General features: G+C 43.5%; 1 long non-coding RNA gene across 1 annotated transcript in view; it reads left to right on the top strand.

The window, feature by feature from the left end:
• The first annotated feature begins 1,143 nt into the window (after positions 1-1,143).
• LOC497861 (similar to 60S ribosomal protein L23a) overlaps positions 1,144-16,483 on the top strand; it is a 31,506-nt gene continuing 16,166 nt past the window's right edge. The window contains exons 1-3 of the long non-coding RNA XR_015631139.1: positions 1,144-1,385; positions 2,653-2,743; positions 11,858-11,960. This is a non-coding gene — a long non-coding RNA (similar to 60S ribosomal protein L23a). The remainder of the gene's footprint in view (positions 1,386-2,652; positions 2,744-11,857; positions 11,961-16,483) is intronic.

Raw genomic sequence — 16,483 nt, 5'->3', positions numbered from 1 at the left:
ATTCAGCAAGCACGCAAGAGAATCAATCTTTGGGGCACCCAAGTCCCTTGTTCTTGATTTGTCTCCTCTTTTCTTTGTATCCTGCTGTCATCATTCGTGTGTATCCTGAAAGACACCTTAGCACTGATGGCTGTGTTTCCCACAGTGAAGACTCAGATTTGCACAGGGTTTTCTGAAAGGATTTCTACTGGGTATTTGTCTTATGCGGAGGACATAGTCCAGTAGACGAGGACTACGAGGTCTGAATTTGGGTCCCCAGAACACATTAGAGGCTGGATCTGTTGGAGATATGCCTGAAATCTGAGCACTCCTTGGGTTAGATGGGAGGCAGAAACCGGACAGTCGACAGAAGCTCAAAGGCTAGACCACCTTGTGTACAAAGTGGGGGATGACAAGAGAGAGCCTGTCTCAAAGAGCAAGATGAGGAGCAAGACCTGAGCTCTGCCCTCTGCCCTCCATGTCACCTCTGATCTCCTTCTACACTCTGAGATACACACATGTGGACACTCATATTTACAAAAAAATGTACTTTCCACAAATACATAATGAAAGGCATTTTTCATTCCCGGCTAGAGACATAGTTCAGTGCTAAACACTTGCCTAGGATGGTCTTCATTACCACGAAAAAGAGGAATTAAAGTTCTTAGTCTCATTGGATATTCCCCAATACTGTGATTAGCAGGCATGACTCTTCTCGTGTGGCCCCCAAGGAAGTGGACCACAGAGAGGTTTCACAGCTTGTAGAAGTTCACACAGTTCATAAGCATCACATCTGAGAGCAGCCCTAGGGGTTTCCTCCCTTCAAGCCACTGTGTTTTGCATGGTATTCGCAGGCATCAGGAAAGTAAAATGGGTTTTACAGAATGGAATAACAGCCTTTCTTCTTAGAAGTGGAGGTGTGGCTGTTAGGGCCTGGCTTTCAGGAGAATGCCATTTTCTATGTCTCCTTGTGACCCCATTTAAAGTCTCTCTCCTACAACTCTGCACTCTCCCCAAGGCCAGAGAAGCAGTTCACAGGCATCATTGTTCTGTGGGACACTTTCCTCAATGTGGAGGTCAGAATCCTTGATCCCCAGGATGTGACCTCATAAAACATCTCGCCTCTCAAAGCACACGGGTAATAACTCTGCTTTCTTCTTTTCTCAGAGCTCTGCCTCCTCACTGTGAGTCTGAGGCTGCCCACCTCTGACTTGAATCTTTTGGGACCTGTTCAAAGCTTCCTGCTTTTTTTTTTTTTTTTTTTTTTTTGCCATACCGGGTGAGGAGGGCAGGAGAAGAGAGGGAGACAGCAGTATCTTGAAGACTTGAGCCCCAAAGTGGCTTCTTCCTGGCTGTGCAAACATGGGAGGAGTCTTTTGTCTTCTCTGGGCTTTCTCTGTAATTTGGTGGGTATTTTAATTCATTTGCGCATGTTTATTGAGGTCTGTCTGGTTCCAGGGCCCCTGCTGAGCAGAGATGCTTTGGCAACTACCTGTGCCTGAAGGAGCCTCCTTGCTCTGACAGTGGCGAGACGAGGGAGATGGTGACTACTGTGCAGAATAAAATGACACTAGAGCTAAGTTCTACAGGTAGAACAGACATTGTACTGTGAGGTATGTAATGGGGGGAGTTTGGAAGTTATTTGCCAAGTAATTAAGATGCTAAGGACGCGTAAGAGTTAAGCTAAGCAGACAGCTTTGCAGGCAGAGAGAATGGCGTGTTCCTGGAAGTGATGAAATGATGGGGTACTGTGCTTCCCGTCGTCTGCAGCATCCCCACTTCACAGTCAGTATCTGCATGGGTCTGTTTGATGTTAATTCACCAAGATCATAAATTCCAAGGTTGGTGGCCATATCCAAATCTACCTTGGCATATGTAGGAGTTTGGTTCCAAGACACATCCCATCTCCTGGGCACTAAATGTGTGTCCTCAACACATGATGAGCTATTTGCCTGGAATGCATACATGTCCTCCGTATACTGGGAATCGTATCTAGATAACCCATAACCCCTGATATAAAGCAAACGCTATGGAAGTTCTGGATACGCAGCATTGCTTGGGAAGAAACTCTGTGTGTTTAAGACAGGTGAGGGCTCTTTGTCCTGATACGGAATGTGAAATCCCAGTGCAAGGTGCCTGCTCCTTACATGGTACCCACGATGGTGGTGATGGCCATGGCATGATGGGCAAGAACCCAGCGAAGCTGGAGGTGTGAGTGGTGCTTTGAGAGCGTTTCCCATGAGGCTGCATCCTGAGAAGAAACCCCATTCTCCTACTTCATCTCCGAAGGACTACAGAGACCATTCTCACAGTGTAGCAGGATGTCAGGAAGCTGTTCAGGAGGGCTACCTCTTTATCTGCATGCCACACAGCTGTCCCCAGAAACCATTTGCTTATCACCATCCCTCTCTTCACATTCAATGAGGACTCATCCAACAAAGGCCTCCTCTGAGAAATGCCACCTGTACTTCCTACAGAAACATTGTTCTCTTCCCCAGCCTGTTTGGGCTCACACAAATGAAGCCTAAGTGGGAGAAGCCACACTTGGCAGAGAGTTGTCTGTCTGTGCGCTGAGTTTCTGTTGTCTCGACTGGGTCCCAGGAGCACTTCCGAAGCTTCTCATTCACTGACACAAATGGTCTCTAACAGACTCTCTGTGTTGATTATTTCCAGAGCCTCCTCAATGACAACAAAGCCTATCAACTCCCCATGCCCTTCGCCTTGGCTTCAAAGAGGTACAGAGACGCGCTCAGCTTGAGAGCAGGTGAACAGCTCGCACAATCCCTGTGCCACAGTGTGGGGCATGAACATCAGCTCTCTCGCATGCGCAGAACCTGTCAGGAAAAGAAGCAGAGGTAGAAGGTTTGGAGTAAACACTGCCATCCGTGGAATCCATTTGGTGCTACCTCCCTATCCACTTTCTGCCATCATGCACTGTCACCTAGAAACTTCCCTTTGCCTCTCTGAGACTCAGTTTCCTTCTCTGGAAAGTATTATAGTTCCTAGCACTGTATCAAATGCTCCATCTGGAGAATCTCATTTGCCCTCAAGTCTGTGATGAGGTAGGCGCTTTAGTCCTAGCTTCTACATGAAGACATCAACTGACAGTCACGTAGATAGTTCTAGTGTTGGCTTACAGACAATTCCACTAGGCTCAGACCGACAGCTACCTAGCGACAGCTAGCCTAGTGGCTTGCCCGCTGTGAGCCAGGTGTCTAAGAGGGACTGCTAGGTTACTCCAATTCTCTCTCCCCCTTATCTCCCATTCTCTGTCTCCTCTCCTTCTCTCTCTTCCTCTCCTGTCCATCGCTTCCTCCCTCCCCCCTTTTCTCTTTCCATCTTCCTTCTCTCTCTGTTCTCATGTGTTTCTGGTCAGCTTCTTCCTCTCTCCCTTTTCTCTCTCCTTCCTTCTCCGTCTCCCCATCTCTGCCGCTGTCCCTTTCTAGGCCCTGCTCCTTTCCCCTGAAAAAAATCTTTATTTTAGGTTTGTTGCCCATGGTGAGATTCCTTGGGGAAACATTTTGCAGGGCCTGCTGAGGGGCTCCCTTCCACTGTAATTATACAACATTATAAAACACAATAAGTCTATAACATTTGAAACCAAGTCTTTGAAACTCAAGACCTATATTGCAGGACTTTCAGGAGTCCTCTCCGTTTATAAGACACCGAGATCTCTGCATTGTCACTGCTCTGCTTCTATCTTACCATCCTTCTGCCCCAGCCGAAGCAGCCAGCTCTTTAAAAGGAAAAGCCACGTTCCTTTCTGAATCAAAAAGGCTGTTAGCATCCTGGAAGAACTTCCCCAGTTCACTCATTCGGAGCCAATCAACAACAGGAAGATCTTGGCGTTACCTTTTGGCCAGATTGAGAGCAGTGTGACCTTCTGGGAGCTCCCCAGGGCAGCTTGCTTTTTAACATGGAATCTCAGAGAATCCTTTTTTTGGGCAGGTGAGGAAGTAACCAACATTTACATATCCTGCCAGCCCCGGGTGCTGCCAGCACAACAATTAGCAATTGAGAACACAGGGCACAGCCACAGAACCATTTGATATTCTGTCATCCCAACAAAGACCCAATAATCCCCACCTCTACCCACTGTAGCTCCTAAGTGCTGACTCCTGTCAGTTACCCAAGCAGACACTGTAATGTTAGCTCAAGCCATCAACTAGGATAAACCCCACACACCTTAAGATTAAGATTTAGGAGTCAATAAAGAGGTCTCAGATTTTGTTTGTAAGTGACATGTCTAGACAATTTAGTTTATTCTTCAACAGTGACGGAAGGCAACGCGAATTGCTGTGTCAGAAAAACTCAGAGACTTCAATAGCTTAAAACAATCACGTACGATGTCTAACTCACCGAATAAGGGGCACCAGCATGTCCCTGTGATAGAGGAAAGGAGGGCTACGACAGCCAGACTCTCACATGCCTCAGCCTACCATCTTATTAGTCACCACTGGTCATGTGCCCCCCTTCAGCTTACTGGGAGGCTGGGGACACAGGAGAATGCACGGATTCTAGGTTTGGCCATAGCCTGCCTTATTAGGTCCAGGTCCTCACGCACTCTGTGTTCTCTGGGGGCTGATGGAGAAGCCAGGCTGAGATGTCCTTCAAAGGCTTGAATAAGTAGAGTAATGCCAGGGTAGCTCAGATAGAAAGAGAACTGAGTAGGAAAAGCACAGATTTCCAGTTGAGAATATTCTTTCTAAGTGAGATTGTGTAAGGGTCTGAAAATGGTGAAAGGAAGACCCCAGACTCAGATAGAGTCCAAAGACAAAGAGCATTCCGCAGAAACAGCCAGCATTCGGGGGTCAACCATTCTCTAAAATAGGGACCCCAGAAAAAAGCAAGCAGACTACTTTATAGGGAACAGGGGGAACTCTCTTGAAGGATTAGGTAATGTAAAATTTCATTGGTGGGTGCTGGGGGAGTCACAGGTGATCAGTGGTCTACATTCCTATGTCATGAGCATTCAACCATGTGATGAAATAGGGCTGCCCATTGTAGATGGTCCATCCCGAGATAAGATATTTCCCTATTTTTGTGCTTATCCCCAGGCTGTTCTTTGGGAGGGGGCTTTATGATCTTGTTCTGGATTTTATGGTCTGTTCCTGGAGCTGGTGCCTTATGACTTAGTTTCTGGGATTTATGGTCTATTCTTGAAGCTGGTGCCTTTTTGAAATCAGACCTGCCCTTAAAATGGAGACAGACAAAGGGGGTTTATACTGTCCTTTCAATTGCTAATTTAATCTTATTTTGTCATATAGGACTATAATGAACGTTGAGGAATTTCCTTCCACCCCATCCATCCCAGTTTTCCTTTTTCCACATGTCCCTTTGTTTCCCCAGATAACTCCATTTTTACTTTCACTTCATAAATACTACTATGATTTATATAAGATCTGGGGCCCCAAAATCAGAAAAAAATGAAGAATATTTGTCAGAGATTGGCTTACTTAGCTCTCTGTGAGCTAATTCTCTCCAGTTGTCCGATTTTCTTACAAATGATTTACTGTTTGATTTCAGACCCCGGGACAAGGGACTAAGAGGCATATTTTACATATCAAAGCAGACCTCGATTCCAGGTTCTCCCAGCATCCCTCAGTCCCAACCTGGCATACCTTGCCTCCAACCCTGAACCCAGAGGCTGGGCTGCCCTTCCCCTGAGAGGCTTTTGCCTATATAATCTAGACATTTTAGGCTCGCTCTCTTTCTCTTCCTCTTACCTCTCTCACGCTCCCTCTTTCCTCTCTCCAAGTGCACAGTGATCTTTCTCTTTCTGCCCCCTCTTCTCTCTTTCTTCCCATGTGGACTTCCTGGCCTCCTCCCTTGGAGTCATTGAACTTACCTGCTTTAAAGCAGCTTCCCAGTAAACCTGCATTTAATATTTTCTAATGTAGCTTGAATTGACTCATTTCACCGGCAGCAGAGAAATAGCTATCAGATGGTCCCGAATGGGTAAGTCTGTCATTTTAATGGACACATAGGCCATTTAGATTACAGTATATCCTTCTGAGGTCTCTGGAGAGTTTGAATACTAAGCAAGTGAAAGAAGGGAATTTTTCAGTTCCTTTAGATAAAAGAGCTCAGTCTGTAATGACTGATCCCAGTGATCCACCACCTGTGTCTCATGATGAACAATTTGGATAGGAAAAGGTGTAAGGTTTAACGTTTATATCTGAGGATATGAAAGCTTCTGAGAAAATGTTGGAGGGTTTAGGTGTTTGGTAATGGAAGTTATGAAGGTTAGAGGATGTGAAAAATTTAGATGGTGGTAGGAAAGTGATAATCTTTTTGTAAACTTAATTCTTGTAAGCTTCAGGGAATCCACTTAAATTTGCCTCCCACATTCACAGGGACTACAGATGAGTACTGTCAATTGGCTGCCTGTTTCTCTCCCTCCCTGCCTGTTCCTGAGGGTGGCATCTATCCTCCTTTCCTTGGACCTGGGACCAAACCCCTCCTTCAGCTCCTAAGACCATGGGCCTAAGAGTTTCAAATATATACCCAAGAAAAAAAGTTTTCTCCCTAAACTCCTTTAACTTTACCTTCTACCCCTAACATCCAGATGTTTCCTTGAAGTCTGAGTTACCCACGGGTGCCTCGGTCTAGACGAACAGACTGCTTCACCTGGGCCTGCATACTACCACCCTCAGATGTCCCACCACTTGGAGAGCAGTGAAACCACCAGCCCTTCCAGGACTTGACCAACATTGCAGATTTCGCCCCACCCCATAGCGGTGCCTCAGTGTCAGCAGGGGTAGTCATAGATGATTATGTCTCTCCTTATTCATTTATTATCAATAAAACGTTAGAGTGTTTGGTTTCAGACCCTGGGACAAGAGACCGAAGTTCAGATCTAAGCAGACCTGGCTTCCAAGTTCTCCCAGCATCCCTCAGTCCCCATCTGGCATACCCTGCCCCCAACCTTGAACGTTCCAGCCCAGGGACGGGGCTGCCCGTCCCCCAGAGCTCCCTTTCATTAGGTTTCTCTCTCTCTCTCTCTCTCTCTCTCTCTCTCTCTCTCTCTCTCTCTCTCTCTCTCTCCCCCTCTCTTCCCCACTCTCCCCCATGCTCCCCTTTCTCTGCCCTCCTCCCCATGGTGACTTCCCTGACCTTGGTCCTAGAAGCCGATGAACTCGCTCACCCGAGACCAACTTCCCAATAAACCTGCATTCAATGGAATCTAATCTGGTTTGAATTGGCTCACTTCGCTTGTGTGGGCATGATTTATCATTTGCCTTCATTCTTGTTTATGGGTGAAGTTTCATTGCCTATGTGTGTACCCGCTTTCTTTATCCCTTCCTCTGTTGGTGCATACCTAGATTGGTTCATTACTTAGAGCCTGGTTCCTCTCAGACTGAGTCACTGAAGCATGCCTCTCTGCCCTACGCACCATTCAGTTCATCTCTGAGAACTCTTGGGACAGTGAGAGCCAGAGTAAGAAACTGAGTTTGGAAATGGACAGAGAGGTAAAAGCATCTGTCGGGAATTAAGATCAGTGACGACTGCTCACTCATTTTGGGAACTAGAAGGATTTTGATTCTTTTCATAATCTGTTTGGAAGACGGGAATGTCCCTCTGCTCAGCCCACGGTCATCAGTGACTGGCCACCCTGTACTTGGGTAGGCACCTCATTCAAAAGAACCTATCTGAAGCTGAAAGTGTCCTTCAGGATTGGGAGAAACTACGTGATTAAAAAGAAAGTTTAATTCTGGAAGTTTGAACAAGGGCCAAAGAAACCTCTAAAAACCCTTTCGGGTGACTTGGTCTTCAAAGAACACGGACACATGCCAGCTGGGCTTTCTCTGTCTGGAGACTGACAACGCCTTTGCCTTTTTAATTTCTCAGAACTTTCCTTATTTCTGAATGGTTCAAATTAAAAGAAAGGGGAAATAAGAGAACGCCATTTGAGATACTAGTGTAACCTCCAGAGGGCAGTAACTTTTCAAACTTTCCAGAAAGCTGCTCGAAATGTATTTTCCTAGATTAAGAAATATTCTTCTCCTATAGATGCAGTAATTCCACTTCAGAAATTTATCCCAAGGAAATAGTCACACTGAGAACAAATTAGACATATACAAGGAATCTCAAGAAGGCATTATTTGTTATAATGAGACTCTGGCAATAATCTACACGTTCAATAGGAGAATAAAAAGGTGATTATGGTATAACCATATGACAATACTATTCAGCTAGTTAAAATAATGCTTTGGATCCTTTTTGTGAAGCAGGCAAGGCTGGCTGAGCTCTGCAGCTTATGAGCTATGTAAAAGAGACACATGCTATACGGTGACAATAGCATTCAAACCATAATAAACTGGAAGGATTACTCTTGGTGTTTATATCTTTATATATTCCTTGTCATTAATGCTTTCTTCAATATGCCTATATTGTTTTTCTAATTTACCAAAGAGCAAGTTAGAACCATACCTATTTGGAGGTGTCTTTGCATGTTGTTGTAAAAATATAAAAATAAAAAAAGTATAGTTGTCTTTTACCTTAGGTCCGCACCGCAGTGCCTCAAGATATCTGCTAGACATCTTGGAAACGCATCCCAACTCCGTGGTGGCCCAGTGTCTCTTGCCGATACATACTTTCCTACACTCAAACCGTCACATAAAAGAACACACAACACAATAATCTTTGACTCAATTGGTAAGATATAATTGCCCACCTAAATATACAAAACCAAGTACCATCCATCCCTTAAGAACATTTGTAACAACCTATAAAGGTACAGTGTGGAATCTTTTTTTTTTCTTTTTTTCGGAGCTGGGGACCGAACCCAGGGCCTTGCGCATGCTAGGCAAGCACTCTACTGCTGAGCTAAATCCCCAACCCCTACAGTGTGGAATCTTAACATGACCTGCCATATTGTCAGGCCACGGCTTCTCTCCTTCTCCTCCTGTCTCTTCCTCCTTTCTGTTCCAGTCTCCTCCCTTCCTTCAAACTTCTCTCCTGCCCATCCTTCCTTTTCCTCTAATGACAGGCCTCCTTCTATCCTGTACCTGCCCCTCACCTGTGTTTTACAAATTCAATGGGGAGAAGTTTCTGGTGAAGTCACCTGATTCCTGGGTACTGACTAGGCAACTATCCTTGGGGCAGTGGAATTAGCATCAAAATACAGATAACTCCAGGGCAAACCACAACATTTGCATGCCTAGATTACATCTGAAAGGCCTCAGCCAGGAACTTTCTTTGTGCAGTGGAAGGTGATTAACTCTGTAGCTCACTACTAGTCAAAGGGCAAAGAATAAGAATCTGCATTGTTCAGCCACTGAGATGGCACCTATCTCCGCCCTCCAAGGCCCAGGGATAGGAAGAGTGAGAGGTGGGATAGGAAGACTGAGAGGTGAAGGTTATAACAGGACCAAAACATTCATGAACGCACAGCAGCTGTGGCTACCTGCATCAGTTCAAGCCTGTCAGCACCCCAGTTTGTGTGGGGAAGGAGCCCATGAGCCCCCACTCCTAACTGAGGAGCTACTGGCAGTTGATGGCTTCTGGGGAAGAGGGAGACAGTTTAATTTATGGGTGTGACACATGCTTGGTTGACAGTGCTTCAGCACATGCCTGATACAGGTTTATATTGGTAGTATAAATTTGAATTAATGGGCTATAAAGAAAAAGAGGACAGAGTTGAGGGCATAGGGCTGGAGAGGGCGTCAATATGATCAAATATATGGTGTATATGTTGAGATTCTCAAAAATTAATACTACCTTAAAAATACATATTTAACTTGAAAAGACAAATTCTATTTCTTTTGTTGAAATGCTGGCCATGGAACATTGTAGGCAACTACTCTACTACATAGTAGGCAAAAACCCCACTGATACTGAATTAGGGAGCCTACCTAGGTCTAAACTATGTCCTCTTTATTTATATGTTATAGTAGTGAACCTTGATGTTTTGGTAGGACTCCTAATAGTGGGAGTAAGGACTGTTTATGGTGTTTTTGTCTACTTTTGCAACCATTGTCCTCCTTCTTGGTCGGTCACCTCATGCAGCTTTAATATGAGGGGTAGTGCCTAATCTAATTGCAACCTGATACCCCACCTTTGGTTGATATCCCTGGGAGGCGTGTTCTTTTTTTGAGGAGAAATTGAGGAGGAATGGAGGGAAGAAAGAAGGTAGAAGGGATGGAGGAGGTGGGGAACCTAAGGAGGAAGGATTTAGTGGTTTGAATAGGAATGGCCCTATAGACTCATGTGTGTGAATGCTTGGCCCAGTACCAGGAGTGGGGTATTGGTTGCAGTGATAGACCTGACCATGTTTTTGTTTGGAGCAATGTGAATTTTGGAATTCTGGATTAGGAAAGCCATGGATGCTTTAAATGGGACTTAATGGGACTTCCTAGTAGAAATATGGAAGACATTAATGCTGAAGGTGATTGAACTGTGGGGGCCTGACTCAAATGGTTTCAGAGAAGGATCTGAGTATGTTGCCTAGAGACTATTTTCATGATATTTTGATAAAGAATGTAACTGCTTTTTGCTCCTGTGTAAAAAGTCTGTCTTAGGCTTAAGTGAAGAGTTTTGGAATAATTCTGTTAGCAGAGGAAATTTCAAAACAGCCTAGTATTGACTCTGTTGTGTGGTTATTTGTGTTTGGCCTTATGAAGATTTATAATGAAAAGGAGCAAGTTGAACAAGTAAAAACACAAAAGATACAGATTGAAGAGAAAAGGGATACCAAAAAGTAGAACAGAGTTAAGTCCTGTGTTCAAGTAGAAAAACAGATTAAGAAATGGAAAAAGGGGAGTGATGACCTCAGGGAAAGACCCTTCTCAACTAAGCTTACAACTTATGAAAAGCTTTGGTCCAGGTATGGTGGTGTACATCTTTAATCCCAGCACTCAGGTGACAGAGGCAAGCAGATCTCTGAGTTCAAGGCCCACAGAGCCTACAGAGCAAGGCTTCAGTTGAGGGTCTACAGAGCAAGTTCCAGAGTACCTAAGCTTATACAGTGTAAGAAACCATCAAAAACTGAAAGCTGGTGATGATGTAATTGAACAAGGGGCCCATGTTCCATCCTGGGCAAGCAGCAGAACTTGACAGTTTCAGCCACATGGTTCTGGCTTTAGACTCAAGGATAGAAGAAAAGAGTTATGGGATCTCTCTTCACAACTGAGGAAAGCTAGTGAGCCCAAGCATATGTTAGGGGTATCCTTTTATGGAGACCCAGAGAAACCATTGTGTGAAGCTGAGAAGGTGAAGCCTGGATTGACTTAGTGACCCCAAGATATTGGAGATGCCAGAGCCATGGGATACCTATTGAGGAAAGCTGCTGACATGAAGTGGAGCCAGTTGAAGAGAAAGAAGTGTGTTGCAATCAACAAACCTGAAAAGAGTTGGAGATCCGAAGAGCATTTTGACACCAGACACGGAGATAAATAGTTTAGAGTTTGCTCAGTCGTCTTTAGTCTTGCTTTTTCAGTATTTCTCACTCTACTCCCTTTTGGAATGGTCATGTATATCCTGTACCACTGTATGTTGGAAATATATGATCTGCTTTTTCATTTTTACTTTACAGAAGATTACAGTTAAGAGATTATATAATCTCAGAAGAGACTTTGAACTTTAGACTTTTAAACAGGGTTGAGACTACTAAAGAATATGGATTCTTTTGAAGTTGGACTGAATGCATTTCTAAAATGTGGTACGGCTACAAGCCTATGAGGGCAATGAAGTGGAATGTGGTAGTTTATTTAGAAATGACCTCCAAACACTTATGTGCATGAATGCTTGGCCATAGGGAATGGCACTATTAGGAGGTGTGTCCTTGTTGAATGAGGTGTGTCATTGGGGGCAGGCTTTGAGGTATTATAAGCTGAAGTCTGGCTATTGTGTCACTGTCTCTCCTTGCTGCCTGCAGATGGATCAAGATATAGAACTCTCAGCAACTTCTCCAGCAACATGTCTGCCTATAGACATCCATGTTTCCCATCATGAGGATAATGGACTGAACTTCTGAAACAGTAAGTCAGCCCCAATGAAATATTTTCCTTTATAATAAGAATTACCATGGTCACTGGGACAGGATCCTTTCAGTTTCTGCCTGTGCCCAGAGCTAATCCGGGCATACAGATCTCTGTACCTAAATCCTGTGGGGGACAGAGCTGGACTCTCAGAAGTGCAGATAATCCTGAGAGCTCAGGGGAGACCACCACTTCTGCTCACATTCCTGGCCCAAGAGGAACCACCTAGAGCCTTCTGGACACAAGAACCGAGGAGCAGTCTGGGATAGGATCCTTCCAGTTTCTGCCTGTGCCCGGAGCTGACCCTCTGAAACAGCTCTCTGCACCTGGATCATGCTGGGAGAAAGCTGGTCTCTAGGAGTGCTGACACATAGGCTTACAGGAAGGTCAAGCCACTGTCAGAGACAGCAAGTCCAGCTAATACTGGAGACAATCAGATGGCAAGAGGCAAACACAGGAACCTAAGCAACAGAAACCTAGGCTACTTGGCATCATCAGAGCCCAGTTCTCCCACCAAAGCAAATACTGGATACCCCAACACACCAGAAGGCAAGATTTGGATTTAAAATCACATCTCATGATGATGATAGAGGACTTCAAGTAGGACATAAGTAAGTCCCTAAAGAAATACAGGACAACAAAGGAAAACAAGTAGAAGCCCTTAAAGAGGGAACACAAAATCCCTTAAAGGATTACAGGAAAACACAACCAAACAGGTGAAGGAATTGAACGAAACCATCCAGGATCTAAAAATGGAAATATAAATAATAAAGCAAGCACAAAGGGAGACAGCCCCAGAGATAGAAAACCTAGGAAGGAGATCAGGAGTCATAGATGCAAGCATCGCCAACCAAATACAAGAGATAGACGAGAGAATTTCAGGGGCAGAAAATACCATAAAAATATTGATGCAACCATCAAAGAAAATGTAAAATGCAAACCACAAAGCATCCAGGAAATCCAGGACACAATGAAAAGATCAAACCTATGAATAATAGGTATAGAAGAGAGTGAAGATTCCCAACTTAAAGGGCCAATATCCTCAACAAAATTATAGAAGAAAACTTACCTAACCTAAAGGAAAATAAGCCCATAAACATACAAGAAGCCTACAGAACTTCAAATAGATTGGATCAGAAAAGGAATTCCTCCTATCATATAATAGTCAAAACACCAAATGCACAAAACAAAATAAGAATACTAAAAGCAGTAGGGGAAAAGGTCAAGTAACATAAAGGCAGACCTATGAGAATCACACCAAACTTCTCACCAGAGACTATGACAGCCAGAAGATCCTGGGCAGATGTCATACAGACCCTAAGAGAACACAAATGCCAGCCCAGGCTACTGTATCCAGCAAAACTCTCAATTAGCATAGATGGAAAAACCAAGATATTCCATGACAAAACTAAATTTACACAATATCTTTCTACAAATCCAGCCCTACAAAGGGTAATAGATGGAAAATTCCAACACAAGGAGGAAAACTAAACCCTAGAAAAAGCAGGAAAGTAATCTTCTTGCAACAAATACAAAAGAAGATAGCCACACAAACTTAATTCTGCCTCTAACAACAAAAATAAGAGGAAACAAAAATCATTATTCCTTGATATCTCTTAATAACAATGGACTCATTTCCCTAATAAAAAGACATTGACTAACAAACTGGATATGTAAAGAGGACCCAGCATTTTGCTGCATACAGGAAACACACATCAGTAACAAAGACAGTTACTACCTCAGAGTAAAAGGCTGGAAAACAATTTTCCAAGCAAATGGTCCAAAGAAAGAGGCTGGAGTAGCCATTCTAATATTGAACAAAATTTACTTTCAACCAAAAGTTGTCAAAAAAGATAAGGAAGGACACTTCATATTCATCAAAGGAAAAATCCACCAAGATGAACTCTTAATCCTGAATATCTGCTCCAAATGCAAGGGCACCTCCATTCATAAAAGAAACCTTACTAAAGCTCAAAGTACACATTGCACCTCACACAATAATAGACTTCAACACCCAACTCTCAGCAATGAGCAGATCACAGAAACAGAAACTAAACAAACATAGAGAAACGAACAGACGTTATGAACCAAATGAATTTAACCGATATCTATAGAATATTTCATCCTAAAACAAAAGAATATACCTTCTCAGCACCTCATGGTACCCTCTCCAAAATTGACCATATAATTGGCCACAAATCAGGCCTCAACAGATACAAGAAGACTGAAATAATCCCGTGCATCCTATCAGATCACCACGGAATAAGACTGGTCTTCATTAACAACAAAAACAACAGAAAGCCCACATACACATGAAAGTTGAACAGTTCTCTACTCAATGATAACTTGGTCAAAGAAGAAATAAAGAAATTAAAGACTTTTTAGAATTTAATGAAAATGAAGGCCCAACATACCCAAACTTATGGAACACAATGAAAGCAGTGCTAAGAGAAAAACGCATAGCTCTGAGTGCCTCCAAAAAGAAACTGGAGAGAGCATACACTAACAGCTTAACAGCACGCCTGAAAACTCTAGAACAAAAAGAAGCAAGTACACCCAAGAGTAGATGGCAGGAATAATCAAACTCAGGGCTGAAATCAACCAAGTAGAAACAAAAAGAGCTATACAAAGAATCAACAAAACCAGGAGGTGGTTCTTTGAGAAAATCAACAGGATAGTTAAAACCTTAGCCAGACTAACCAGAAGGCACAGAGAGAGTATTCAAATTAACAAATCAGAAATGAAAAGGGAGGCATAAGAACAGAACTGAGGAAATTAAAAAAAAAAAAAAAACCATCAGATCCTACTACAAAAGCCTATATTCAACAAAACTGGAAAATCTGGATGAAACAGAAAATTTTCTAGACAGACACCAGGTACAAAAGTTAAATCAGGATCATATAAACCATCTAAATAGTCCCATAACTCCTAAATAAATAGAAGCAGTTATTAAAAGTCTCTCAACCAAGAAAAGCTCAGGACCAGATGTGCTAGTGGAGAATTCTATCAGACTTTCATAGAAGACTTAATATCTATACTCTCCAAACTGTTCCACAAAATAGAAATAGAAGGAAGACTACTAAATTCCTTTTTTTTTATTAACTTGAGTATTTCTTATTTACATTTCAAGTGTTATACCCTTTCCTGGGTTATGGGCCAACATCCCCCTAACCCCCCCTCCCCTTCTTTTATGGGTGTTCCCCTCCCCATCCTCCCCCCATTGCCACCCTCCCCCCAACAATCACGTTCACTGGGGGTTCAGTCTTAGCAGGATCCAGGGCTTCCCCTTCCACTGGTGCTCTTACTAGGATATTCAATGCTACCTATGAGGTCAGAGTCCAGGGTCAGTCCATGTATAGTCTTTAGGTAGTGGCTTAGTCCCTGGAAGCTCTGGTTGCTTGGCATTGTTGTTCATATGGGATCTCGAGTCCCTTCAAGCTTTCCAGTTTTTTCTCTGATTCCTTCAACAGGGGTCCTGTTCTCAGTTCAGTGGTTTGCTGCTGGCATTCGTCTATGTATTTGCTGTATTCTGGCTGTGTCTCTCAGGAGAGATCGACATCCGGTTCCTGTTGGCCTGCACTTCTTTGCTTCATCTATCTTGTCTACTTTGGTGGCTGTATATGTATGGGCCACATGTGGGGCAGGCTCTGAATGGGTGTTCCTTCTGTCTCTGTTTTAATCTTTGCCTCTCTATTCCCTGCCAAGGATATTCTTGTTCCCCTTTTAAAGAAGGAGTGAAGCATTCACATTTTGATCATCCGTCTTGAGTTTCCTTTGTTCTAGGCATCCAGGGTAATTCAAGCATTTGGGCTAATAGTCACTTATCAATGAGTGCATACCATGTGTGTTTTTCTGTGATTGGGTTACCTCACTCAGGATGATATTTTCCAGTTCCAACCATTTGCCTATGAATTTCATAAAGTCATTGTTTTTGATAGCTGAGTAATATTCCATTGTGTAGATGTACCACATTTTCTGTATCCATTCCTCTGTTGAAGGGCATCTGGGTTCTTTCCAGCTTCTGGCTATTATAAATAAGGCTGCTATGAACATTGTGGAGCACGTGTCTTTTTTATATGTTGGGGCATCTTTTGGGTATATGCCCAAGAGAGGTATAGCTGGATCCTCAGGCAGTTCAATGTCCAATTTTCTGAGGAACGTCCAGACTGATTTCCAGAATGGTTGTACCAGTCTGCAATCCCACCAACAATGGAGGAGTGTTCCTCTTTCTCCACATCCTTGCCAGCATTTGCTGTCACCTGAGTTTTTGAACTTAGCCATTCTCACTGGTGTGAGGTGAAATCTCAGGGTTGTTTTGATTTGCATTTCCCTTATGACTAAAGATGTTGAACATTTCTTTAGGTGTTTCTCAGCCATTCGGCATTCCTCAGCTGTGAATTCTTTGTTTAGCTCTGAACCCCATTTTTTTTGGTTCTTTTTTTTGGAGCTGGGACCCGAACCCAGGACCTTGCTCTTCCTAGGTAAGCGCTCTACCACTGAGCTAAATCCCCAGCCCTACTGAA

The sequence above is a fragment of the Rattus norvegicus genome, chromosome 10 (genome assembly GCF_021556685.1).
Source record: "Rattus norvegicus strain SHRSP/BbbUtx chromosome 10, alternate assembly SHRSP_T2T, whole genome shotgun sequence".
Classification (NCBI taxonomy): domain Eukaryota; kingdom Metazoa; phylum Chordata; class Mammalia; order Rodentia; family Muridae; genus Rattus; species Rattus norvegicus.
The sequence above is the reverse complement of the archived record's forward strand: the minus strand, read 5'-3'. Positions and strand labels throughout refer to the sequence as shown.